Below are 13712 nucleotides of genomic sequence, written 5' to 3'. Positions count from 1 at the left end.
GTTTCTGGGCACTTGTTTATAATCATTATGTTTCAAACACAAGTAATGCCTGCCTAACAAAACAATACCTTGATTTTAAGTCTGCACCGCATTTTGAATTGTTTTTATATAAAAGCACACCCCACCATGCTAAAAGCTAATATTTTAGATTCAGACTGGGAAATTTACTGCTCAAAGCATTCATAAAGAGGTGGAGTAATGGAATGTCTCCTAGTACATGTCCCGCTTGTGGTATAGGTCCCGAATCGGAGGAACATAATTTGTTCTACTGTCCAGTGTACGAAGGCGCTCATTGCACATGGATCCAACCAGTGTGCCTGAATTTAGAGACCAGGAGAAATTTGGTAGCTTTTAGGGTATTAAAAACCAATACCGCAAGCCCTACAGTATTTTCTGTAAGTCATTTTGTGTCTGGTTCAAGTGGAATAAGGGATTGAAATAGTTTGCTTTCTTTTCTTTTAGATTTTAGTATTTTTGTAAATGATCACTCATTGAAGCACATTTTGTGCTGGATTTTTAAAGTTTACAAACAATGTGAACTGTTCTATCTTGACCCCTGTGAGTGCCATATGTTTCTATGTGTGGCTATATTTGCACTATATTGTACTTTACTCACATACGCACTTTATGCCCTGTTCTTGTGCAATATGTTTAAAATTAGCAATACAATTATTGCCTTTCCCCAGGTTTTAACATTGTGTACAAAATGTATGTTTATCTACATGTATTATTTATGATTGGCTTTTCAATCCATGTGTTTTTCATGTATCTTGATGTATTGCATATTGCTATTGTTTTAATGTACTTTGATGGTTTTGAAAACTGAATAATGTTTTGATTGATTGACTGATTGGCAGAAAGACAACTCACAAATATAGGAATGAATATTACTCATACATGCACAGCTTGCAAAACAAGTGAAACACAATGATCTTCTGCAACATATCCATGAGATAGTTAAAGCAACCACAGTGAAACTAGAAACAAGAAACTAAATATTTTGCAATAACACATATATCTCACCACACCCTAACCTTACCCACAACTGATATTCTACTGTAAGGCCAACATCACAATACATAATACCTTCCACCATAGTCCAAATGTATCCTGTAAATCTGACTTCCATTCAAACATAAACATTCCAACACATACTACCTCCTAGAATGACTATAATATTTCCTTACATCATGCCTCTTGCGCTAGCCCAAATGTAGAACAAATCCTATTGCACATGCCTTCTATAATGAAGGCAATAACTGAACGATATGTGTTGACAATCATAAACTAGTCACACACTATAATCCCATGATGCTAATGGAGGCACACACTACCAAATAATTTCTGCCAATCCCATTAACCATGGCAACTATCTGAAAGCACATGTAAGAAAAAAGGATGGTTCACAAATGAAATGAAATGAAATGAATGAAACTTATATAGCGCACGACTTACCCTGGGGCATCTCCGCGCTTGCTTAGGGAACCCGTCCTGGTATTCCCCTGTGAGATAACCCTGGCAGGGTATCCACAAGGTGAAAGCCAGGCATCCCACCGTGAGGGGCCGTTGTGGAGATTATGATCAAGAAACAGTGAGCGACCCAAAATACCCTTGAGGGCTTGGGTAATTAGATAAAAGGGGTGAAGATGCCTTCAAGGGAATTCGTTTGAATAATGTTTGTTGATTTTAAATTAATTTAGAAGGATAACTTAATAATCCCTATGTGTAATTAATATGTATGTATGTATGTATAGGCATTTATATAGCGCACTACTTACCCGGAGGGTCCCAAGGCGCTTCGACCGCTGCGAAACACTTACTGGCTTCCCTGAGAGATGGTCCCTTAATGGGTATCTCCAGGGTGAGACCAGGCATCCCCGGCGGTCTGGTGGGGCCGTTAGTGAAGATGAGGCAAGCTAATGCCCAGAGTTGCCAAGTGTGATTGCTGATCAGAGTGGGCACCGAGGCGAGAGAATTATCGAGTCCGCTGACCCTGGTCCAGAAACCTGCCGCGCCGGGAATCGAACCCTGGTCCCGGGCCGTCCTCTCACCACATAAGATATTTTGAGTGACCTCAAAAAGGTTTTGACATATAAACAACAAGCACAAGGGTGTATTTTAGAAAAATAGAATTTATCAAACAAAATTAAATGGTAAATAATGTCATATACAGATGAAAACAATTCAAATAACAATTAGGACTGCAGGTACATAAGGGAATAAAATTGGTAAGTGACACCTTATGTGGTGTATTAATTACACATAGGGATTATTAAGTTATCCTTCTAAATTAATTTAAAATCAACAAACATTATTCAAACGTTGTGGAGATTAAGCAAGCTATTGCCCAGAGTCGCAGAGTGTGAACCCATGAGTCGAGAAGGCACCGGAGCGAGAATTATCAAGTCCGTGGAATTTTTGAGCCCAAGACCCGCTGAGGCGGGGAATTGAACCCTGGTCCAGGGCTGAACTCAAGCTCCAGGCGTCTCTAACCCCTGAGCCACACTTCTCCACTTCTCCACAAAGTGTCACAAAAAGTGTCCTGTCTATTGGAAAACACTAATTGTAACATATTGTTAACACAATATTGCAACAACTCAATGTCCCCTGAGAGCCCTGATCAGAAATCCAGTCATGGTGAATATTGTTGTTAGAATATTGTCGGACATAAATGTTGCGTTATAAATGTTGCTTATCAAAATATCTTTTAAGTTAATAAAAGAAAATGTATACTCAATTAGACACAATTTTCTAAAACAGTATGTAGTACACAGTACTTAGGTAAAAACATTTCTGTGTTCACTAGGCTGGCATAGATCTACCAGGCATATTTGCCATAGACAAATAGCATCTTGCTAGTCAGAAACCTATGACTGGCAAGAAATATTCGATGGCAGATGCCTTGTTGGCTATATTGCAATATATGTATTTTTAAATTACTTGCATATGTTGCATTGTATTAATTCTGGATTTGCATTTATATAATGTGATTTGTATTGGTGTTTACAGTATGATAAACTATATGGCTAATTTTTCTTTTTTTATGTTTTAGATTATGTCAGATCTAGGACATGCAGGTGTCAACATCTGCATCCAAGTGAATTGCATTTATTGGATAGGTTACAGGTTCTCTATCTCTAGGCTCCTGCAAAGTATTATCAGGGAATCTCAAAAACATATAACTTCCCACCCCAAGCATCATGAGGTTGCCAAACGGTGGTTACTGGGTCCTTTCGGAAAACCCAAATAAATATATGAAAATGTAAAATACATCAGAATTATGAATATGGGGGCTGGTAACACAAGAAAGGGCCCTGGCATGGATCAACACAGTAATCAGATTTGAAGATGGAAATAAATTTGGTAAGTAGATATACAGTCTAGCTTCTGAAAGAGTTGACTGTGACATTCTTAGAGTGAAGACTAGAATTAATCATTCTGAAGGTGGAGAGAGATGAGATTGTAACTTGTATAATATCTTCAACATTTGAAATATAGAACTGTGAAAGATCTTCACAGAGCTTTAACTGAGCATTTCAGTGTACAGCAACACGCTCTGGACATTTTCTTTCGGATAAGAAAGCATTCGTTTGCCAAATTAGGGGATTAGAGGCCCAAAAGAAATGGAGTTCCAAAGCAGTTCTTTCTGCACCTCAAGTTAGAGCTTTAGTACTGTTTTTTGACAGAATAGCAGTAATTTGCGGTGGATGGAGATTTATGCCTGGTATGTGTTCCTAACTCCTTCTATGTAGAGGTGGGAATAGGTACAACTCAAAATATGCTAGAAACATTACTTCTATTCATTTTATGTGCATATTTTAGGTGTAAATCTGCCAAACGTAGTTTAACATAGTAGAAGCAGAGATCTCCGCTTATGAAAGCAACCATCACTTGAGGAATCACTACTTGGAGAACTTGACCAGCACACCCTGATCTCTACCCTCTTCATTTTGTGTTATGAGACACTCTGGAGCCAAATCAGCAACAGTTGTACTTTGCAATATGCTTATGTGATGCATAAGTGAATACATTTAGAACACACAGGGGCATATTCAAAAGGAGCTATCACCGAATTAACAGCAATTTATCACAGACAGAGTTGTGATAAATGTACTTCTCCATTCACAAGCAGGTGCTAACAGCTCACAGTACCAGTTCTCCAGCAATAACAGCCGCAAAAAAACACCGCAACAGAGGACCCCCGCAGCTATCGCTAATGAGATGCAGAGTAGGAGGTCCCATGCAAAAATCCATGACAACACCACACCTCAACATTCACAACAACCAGACAGATCGGCGATAAGAACACAAAACACGCGATAAGGTGCATTAGCAGCAGGAAATGGCAGCCTGCTCCACAATAGGGAGCCCAGCCCAGGGCATCATCGGAAGGGCAACAGATGCCATCAAGAAACTGATTATGCCCTACGGACACCCAATGGGGCCACAACACCCACTGCCCCCAGGACCCTCCCCCCTGAGGCCCACCCCAGGCAAAGACATGCCACATCAGCTACACCTAAACATGTACCAAATAATCCACCTGATGTTGCACAATCACAACTGGTGACATGCATGTGTCGGCACAGAAATGACCATCACACATTCACAATCAAAGCAAACAACTAAACTTTATTGAAACAACACAGAAATCAAAGTAAGACACAGGGCGGCTCCCCTCAACACATTCCGTAGGTCACAGCCTGCAAGACAAAACACTTGATGAGAAGGAGTGTCCTGCGCACATCAAATAGACAGAGGGAGAGCGAAGGTGAGAGAGAGAAGAAGAGAGGGGGAAAGAGAGAGTAGAAGACAGAGAGAGAGCGAGCGAGAAGAAAAGAAAAGAGGGGGAAAGAGAGAGAGAGAGAAGAAAAGAGGGGGAGAGAGAGTAGAAGAGAGGGGGAGAGAGAGAGAGAGAGAGAGAGAGAGAGAACAAGAGAGAGGGAAAGAGAGAGAGAGTAGAAGAGGGAGAGAGAGAGAGTAGAAGAGAGGGAGAGAGAGAAGAGAGGAGGAGAGAGAGTAGAAGAGAAGGGGAAAGAGAGAGAGAGAGAGAGAAAGAGAGGGGGAGAGAGAGAGCCGACACTGCACACCCAGGCCACACAGCTCACCTGCTGCCACTGGTGTGTCTCCAACTACTTGCCGGTATGTATAGCAGCACACCAGGTCCCACTGGCACAGTACACACAATTGCACAAGACAACATTGCCTGCACGCTCAAGCACACAAGGCAGAGGCATCCCAGCTCCTCCTGCCGCCCATGGGAGCATGACCGCCAATGTACACCCGGCCCACACTGCCCACCTTCCGTCACCGGCATGTAGACTGCAGGTCCCACCACGTTCAGCTGCAAGCCACAAGGCTGGGCCCACAGACATGGCACCCTCCGCACCATACATCCACGCTGCGCTGGCTACCAGATAACACATCTAGTGCTGAGACTATATTACACCGTGGCATGGTATGAACCAGGGCACCCGACAACATTGCAGCCTGCGCAGCTGCACAGCCCAATGGGTGTCACTAACTCTGTGACCCCAGAAGCGGGGCCACGTTGCGGTAAGCCCGCGCAGGACGCTGGCATGGCCTACACTGCGGTCAAGCACGACACACAAATCCTGGGCAGTCCGGACCGCCAGGACGGGCCATCATCGCAGGGTGCACACCCGCTCAGCAGCTCAAGGTGCCAATGACTCAGTGCACCCTAAGTCGCCATCCCGTGGTGGGGTGCCTGTGCCGGCCGCAATGCAGCATCTGCCACAAACCCTGTCCAACGCCAGTCAGCGTCCCGTGGCGGGGTGCCTGTGCAAGCTGCAACACAGTGACTGGCACAAACCCTGTGCAACCCCAGTTCGTGCCACATGGTGGTAGACCCGCACAGGCCACAATGCAGCGTCTGCCACAAACCCTGTCCAACCCCAGTCAGCGTCCCGTGGCGGGGTGCCTGTGCAGGCCGCAACACAGTGACTGCCACAAGCCCTGTGCAAACCCAGTCATTGCCATGTGGTGGCAGGCCTGTGCAGGCCTCAAGGCTTCAGGCCCGCCATCCAGTCACCACCGGCAGGTGGGTATGTGACTTCGTCAACCCTTTATATTTGCAGGGTCACATGGCCTGTGACGCCTGTGCCCGGTAGGTGTGTTGTGTGTGCAGACCTGCCCTAAGGGAGTGGCTGTGACATGCTGACAACTAGACCAGTGACCTGCACACCACCAGCGAGTACGGCTGCGACAGGTTGCAATGAGCCCCCCCTAGGAGCGGCGCGGTCTGGCCTTTTGAATGCCAAAACAGGGCAGTGCTTGCAAAAATGAGTCACGGGCACTGGGCGTGGTGCAGTCCATGTCTGGACAAGAAAGTGGGTGATGTGTGTGTCCCTGTTGTGGTGTCTACAGGACCCGTGACATAAATTGCCATGTTGCACCCTCTGACTGCTATCCCATAGGATGTGCCTCATTGACACAAGGGAAATCACTGTCCCTACATTCATCCACACATACATACATGAATGAGGAAAGACATGACACAGCAGTGCGTCACTGGATGTTTATTGCATATCCAGTGCTTTTCCGCAGCTGGAGCAGTACAGGGCACTGCTGAATACACCACACCATCTGGGCCCATGGAGGGGCAGCCAGAGTCCATCCGTAGAAGACAAGTACTGCGGAAGAGGAGGGGTGCAGTCTACAGTCTGGACGCCATGTCATGGGTCATAAAACAGGATGTGGCAGTCCATGTCACTGTCCAAGGTGAGTGCATCTGAGTGAATCGGGGGTCAGTGGAACGACATGAGGCCAAGTGCGGGACCAACCAGGAACAGGCCAGGTGGCACAAATTAATGCTTCTGAACCCTTCTAATTACAAGCCCATCCACATCCTCGTCCCTGGATATGTGCCCTGCCCCACATGGGGATGTTGCTGTAAAGGCTGTGGCACTGTGTGGCACTGACACCTCAGGTGCCGGAGGTGGTCTATCTGCCGTACTGTGTGGCACTGACGCCGGAGGTGGTCTATCTGCTGTACTGTGTGGAACTGACACCTCAGGTGCCGGTGTGGTTAGGCCTGCCGCACAGGGAGGCATGGCCACACCAGTGGGCGGAGATGTGGATGTGTGGGGCAGCAGTATTCAACACTGCCACACCTTGTGATGAGGATCTGCAGGGCATGGTAGATCCCAGCTACGTTCCGCTTATGTTCATCGGTGGCTGCCATCCTCTTCGCCGCCATCCGCACCATGTACTCCATGAGCCTCCACATCTGTGGAAGCTCACGGCTGGTATTGCTGTAGCCACTGTGAGCGGACAGGTTTTCGTCTCTCCGTGTCATGACTCCAGCGATGTCAGTCAGGGCTTGCTGGAAACCATGTAACAGGGCTACATACCAAAGGATGGCATCAAGTTTGATTGCCATGTTGCCAAAGCCCAACCCCACCTGCTCTGGGGTCTCCCTCTGGCACTGCAGCACACGGAGTAGGAAGGCCATGTGTTGTTCCTGGTGGTCTTGGGGGGTTTAGGGGCTGTGGGTGCCTCCTGCTGGGTGCTTTGGGTAGTGGGTGGAGTCTCCTCGATGCAGTGGCCTGCCCTGATCCTGGAGGTGAGTCGCGGATGAGGTCCCTGATGTCTTGGATGGTTGGATGTTGATGCTGGTGTTGTCCTCCTCGTCATCAGTGAAGAGTGGCTGGGACTTCTCTGCAGGAGGTGTTGACGGTTCCCCTCGCGATGTGGAGGGGAGATGGTGTATTACGATGTGTCCACATGTATGTAGCCGCTTGGTGCATGTTGACATTTAGACAGCATGGCATTGTGCATTGTGACAGTGTGTAGATTTGGGTGTGGACCCAGAGTCATTGTGGGTGTGCACTGTGCGCTGCTTGATTGTGCATGTGTGCCATTGTGCCCATCTCCACCCTTCCCCCCAGTACCTAGTAGTCAATCACCCTGTTGTGGTTGTGTTGTGTCCTGTCGAGCAGTGTCCGATCCCTCGACTCCAGCCAGAGTCTCCACACTGAAGCCTGTCGATACCAGCTCCCCCATGTTATCCAGATTGAGCTGTGGCGCTGGGCCCCCACCACCAGTCTGCGTTGCTGCCTTTCAGTTGGCGGAGAGTTTCTCCTTGGTACGCCGTTTTATGTCATTCCATCGCCTCTTGATCTCGTCCATTGTCCTCTTTTGATCCCCGATGGCATTCACCTTGTCCACAATGTCCCACCATATTCTGTTTTTGGTGCCCAATGACACGTTGGAGGTGACGAACAGTTACGCTGGAGGTGACGAACAGTTGTTGATGGTGTTCCATCACCTCCGTGACTATGATCCTGTTCGCCTGCGGACTGAACTTCGACTTCCTCTTCTTCTTATCCTTGCCCTTCCCTATCCCTGAGGTCAAGGGCTGGTTGTTTGAGTTCATTGTGGGTGTTGCGCTCGTTCTCTGTGCCTGCTCTGGCGGCCTCCATGGTGCTTGGGTGTTGGTCAGTTTGTGTTTGGGTGTTGTTTCTGCTTTTATGGTGATTTTGCCCGCCTGCCAGGTGTGTGTTGCAGGCCTGGCGCTGCTTATCGCTGGCTTCCTCATCGCGATTGGGCCCATCGCAGGCTTTTTGGTGTTGTGGTTTGTGTTTTTGTCTCCATCGAGGTGGTTGTATCACGGATATTGTCAGAGGTTTCGGCAGACTATCGCATGCTACCGCCATGTTGTGAATTCCACGTTGACACACTTGTGATGTGTTTGGGTGGGTAGAATAATGTTACATGAGTGACTTGTCATTTTTTTGGTCATTAACAATTTACATATTGGTAATTTATTGTACTTGTGCCTTTTTGTTTGCATTTTTATAATATGATCTGCATATTTGTAGGCAATTCATACAGTTATATAACTGTGTTTTACATTTATTTAATTTGCTTTATTTTATGCTTTTTAAAAAACTTTTGTAACATGATTTGCTCAGATGTTCGCAATATATGCTATACATGACTATGTTTACATTTTTTTGTATGTGGCATTGTAGTTATTTATTCATTTAAACTTTCACATTGTGGTTTGTATTGGTGTCTGCAGTGTCATAAGTTATATGACCAATGTTTTCTTTTATTTTTGTTACTTTTTTAGAGTGTACATGAGATCTAAGAAATGTGTAGGTCTGCGCCTCTACGTGAATTACACTTACGAGTATGTGAAGTAATACCAAAGAAGTGCCACTTCACGTAATCATAAAAGCATTTTGTGAATTGGGCCTACTGTATTAGTCTAATGCCGACTGTCCTTCTCGACACAAATTAATGCCAAGTAAATGCCCACTCCCCACCAACAACATGTCCCCTTCAGTTTACAAAACTTTTATGGACTACATCCATTGCTAACTTCTTTGTTTAACTATTTCTGACAAAGTAATCTTGCATCTGAAACGTATTTCTAGAGAGAAAGTTTACAAAAGCATTCTATCAACTTGGAAATCCAGCAAATCATCCAAAGTGTACACAGAGCTACTTGCATGAATGATGAATCGTAAAAAAAAGTGAAAACACTTTTTGGAACCTTTCTGTTTTGTAGTGTGGGCATAACTCACAGGGATGCAGCACCATGATGTAATAATAATAATAATTATTATTATTGGTGGTAGTAGTAGTAGTAGTATTATTGCCATTCCTATTATTATTAACAATATTATTATTATTATTATTATTATTATTATTATTATTGCCTTTCCTATTAGTATTATGATGACTTTTATTAATAATATTATTATTATTATTATTATTATTATTATTAATGATAATAATATTCAATTATTTATTTAATTGGCAAAGCCCACAAGCCTAATTGTCTCTAGGTGCCAGAGGCCAAAGGTATGCATATTATTCTTCAGTGCCATGCCAGGGGAATGCAATAATAAAAATGGTAAAGAAGACAAAAATGGTAATAATTGTATAAACAGAATTGGTTTCACAGCGTTTAACAGTGTTTCTTAAATCTTACAAGGTATTCCTAATTTCTGAAGATAATGAGCTATAAATCTCCCCGCCCAGTTGTGTTTTCTGGCAGCATCCCAGCATTTGGATTTTCAGGAGAACTAGATTGTCTGACGAGAGGTTCTGTGATGGTTTATGACCTGAGACTTCTCCTGCAGGTATATTGGGGTGTTTCATTTAAGACAACATTATATCCAGTGGAAGATCCTACGCTAAGGTGGAGGAGTGTCACCCCACTGCTCAAAAGGAAAAATACAAGGATAATAACGTGTCATTATTATCATTGTATTTTTCCTATGAAAGTCAGTGGCTCGTAGAGGGGCGGGGCTGGGCGGGGCTGGGCTGCGCAGGAGGAGGAATGGTTTGCACTCCCTAAGTGCGCATAACTGCTTGCCGGCCCTCTTGGCTCCATACACCGCCTGGGAAGGAACAAGCAAAGCCTCCTTGTACCCATCTGAGCGCTGACCCACGGCGCACAGACCAATCACAACTCTGCATTGCAGTGTTGTGATTGGCTATGGGCAGCCAATCACAACGCTGGATTGCAGTATTGTGATTGGCTCAGGGGAACCTGTGTGCCCGGGTGCTTCCTGCTGCTAGTGCCGGCTGGGACCGGAAGATGAAGAGGACGGAGGAGAGGCAGGTTTCATTCTGTTTCAGGTAAGTCCTTTTTTTTTTTTTCCATCCCCCCTCTCTTGTCCCACCACCCCCGTCTGGTAGCAGCGGCTACTGATTAAATCAAATATGTTTGGCTACTAATGACAATATATATGGCTTGGAAATTCTACATTGCAATGACAATTTCAAACCTCACAACATTAAGAGCCGCCCTTACTGTCATGTATGCTTTTCAGAAGTAGCACCTTCAGAAGTCTCAACAGAGCCAGAAAATGAGTGCAGTGTCGCTTCAGTCGCTAACTGCAGCACCAATACTTCACGAGGGTTAACAGCGAACACTACCCTGATAGTTTGTGGTATCTGGAATTTAAGCTGATGATCAGTGCTAAATTTGTGCTCAGGAATAGATGGAGTAGCAAATAATTTGAGACAAAGCAGTGGAGTAGAATAATGGAAAATTCAAAATGAAAAAAGAATACTGAAAGGCAGAGATAACAAAAACAGTAAGTGAACGGAAATTTGACATGGATACTTTTTTGCTTCAAAGTTACAAAGGCTGAAGGGTGCACATTCTCAAATGTCAAAAATTAGCCCAGCAACTGAGAGGGGAAAGACTTAGAAGCGAAGCAGTTAAAGTCCATGAGAATGGATTGTGGAATTGAACCCAGTGCAGAGTGGGTTAGACAAGGGGCCCAACTGCAGGACAAGTCCTACTTCTAGCCCCGCCTACGCTTTGTGCAGCAAGGGTTCACCCACAGATTTTTGTGAATAGTAGAATATAAAAACATTGTAGGTAGATGTAGCCTACTGTAAAATAAAATCACCGAACACTCTTTCTTAAGAGTACATTTTGTTTTGTTCAAGTTATATTAATTTTTGATAAACAAACGTCAGTAATTAATTACAGTTACAAAAATACAGTTAAAAATTACCGTGTTAGGAAATAAAGCCTGTACGTAGCTGAGACTGGCCAGTTATAGTTAGCTGCACAAATCTTAACTCGCCCCTTTGAGACTTCCTGTGTCTGCACACTGGTGTTACAGATGACATTGCAAAGGATATATTCAATTACATCATTGGAGAAGTTAAACCTTACCGAAGACTTGCTTTCCAATTATTTTGTGGATCATTTGAAATATATAGATACATATTGCTAGATAGAGACATAGTTTGCCAACTTTAAACTTAACACATTTTACATAACTGAGGCATTGTAGAACTAGTATCACTTCATAATTCATGCCAGTGATTACAGGTTTAGGACATCAGCAGTGAGTTTTGGGGGAGGGTTTATTTTTCAGCATGAGACTATGAACTGGGACAAGAATGATCAATAACTTGATCACACTTGATTCTGGGCCCCCAGTGATTTGGAAGCATACATTGGTATGTAGCACAATAGGCTGTAGATCCATAATTGCAATTCAAAAAGAGTCAATTCGATATGTTCTATTATTGTAGTCAATTTATTTATGCAATGCCAAAAATTCATCCAACATAAGATTTATAGTACAAATGTGATTTTGGACTGATCTTGTTTACCAATGGATATTCCAATAGTATGAATAAATCCCGGAATCACCTGAACATAACCATAATATAATGTCTTGTGTCACCATGAAATTGCCAACCCCTAGCTGCATATAATGTTCACGTTACAATCTCAAATTACTTTTAGATCTTCACCTGGATGCAAAACCGTTTACACCTTCTATAGCGCAAAGTTAACAATTGCACTGAAACACCGTGATACAAATCCCTCCATTACCTTTCTATGGGTTAGATGTAAACAATTATCATTGTTATTGCATTTCATAGGTGTTTTGGTTTTCATATTCAGAGACGCTGGTTTACAAAGTGCAAATGGATCCAACATTGCTTATAAAAGTCTGTTATCCAGTGAGGTTTTAGAACTTATAAAAAGTGTATATAGCTCTAAAGATTCACAACAACCAAGAACTGTCTTTGAAATCTATAAAAATTATTGCTATTGCTTGAGGTATTTTTGGCGTCATTGAAATGTATCATTACTAACATCTGGAAGGCCTCGGGGCACACTTATTCCCTTCTACTGGCATGCAGCACAATACCATGTAGCCTTAAATCTCATTGCTGGACGTTTTTCTTATTTTCTTGTTTTTTTGTTCTCAGTGAAAGAATAAATACTATAATGACCTGCTAATGCTATGAGATCGACAATAGGACTAAAGAGGAGCAACTCTTCCATCCATGCACATTTAATCAAGACATACAAAGAAAAATTTAAACATGCAAAAATATCTTTTAAGACAGATCAACAGTTCTTTGACACGATTGGATACAATTATGCAATAATGAATACACCAAAACCTGGAAAAATTCAGAAAAACCCGCGGACAGGTGTCACTACCCCATTTCTGAATGTGATAATAAAATTTTCTTTCGCGCAAGTTAAACCTTGCGTTCAGGACCAGAAGGTCCTAATTGCCCACCGAGGTCCAGTGCTGTACCTGCCTGATGCTGTTCCTTTCATCTAATGTACCAATACTCCACAGACGCCACATTACCAAAGCTCCCACACCGAAAATTACATTTTAGTACCTCTTTTCAGCTCCACTTCACAAATTAGTCAACAACGGTTGTTAAACTCGTTACTATCTTGTCATATTTTATCTACTGCTAAATCACATAAATATGAGCAACTGTGTGGAACTCAAAACAACTACCTTTTTCATTTCCAAATTGTACCCATAAAACTGACGCTAATGAACTGAAATATGGATTGCTAACAGTTTTTTAATGTTTCCAAAAACATTGTCCTGTTCAATTAAGGGTAGACACAATTCAAACAAATATTAAACACCTGTATACCAAAAACTACATGGTAAACCAATTTACTTAATGAGATGTAAATTCATAAAGTAGCATAATCCATGATAATGAGGTCAAGGGTCATAAGCATAACTTTGAAAAGGTATTTCACAAAAGTATTTATAAACAGTAAGAGCATCATTGAAGTTGTGGCGCCTAGCCATTGCTAATACCATACAACAGCTTAAAAATCTAATTCAAGTATCCATGTGTTTTTCAGCACGTCATCTTTCAATTACTTCACAACATATATTCAGTGAGTTATATATTTCAGTCATTTAGTATTA

The 13712-nt window shown here is 43.2% G+C and overlaps 1 protein-coding gene across 1 annotated transcript in view; it reads right to left on the bottom strand.

Annotated features, from left to right (window-relative positions):
- LRRC7 (leucine rich repeat containing 7) overlaps positions 1–13712 on the bottom strand; it is a 1701172-nt gene that overhangs the window by 1185034 nt on the left and 502426 nt on the right. The gene's annotated exons all lie outside the window — the stretch shown is intronic.

The sequence above is a fragment of the Lissotriton vulgaris genome, chromosome 1_1, assembly GCF_964263255.1.
Source record: "Lissotriton vulgaris chromosome 1_1, aLisVul1.2, whole genome shotgun sequence".
Lineage (NCBI taxonomy): Eukaryota > Metazoa > Chordata > Amphibia > Caudata > Salamandridae > Lissotriton > Lissotriton vulgaris.
This window is presented reverse-complemented; position numbering and strand designations above follow the sequence as displayed.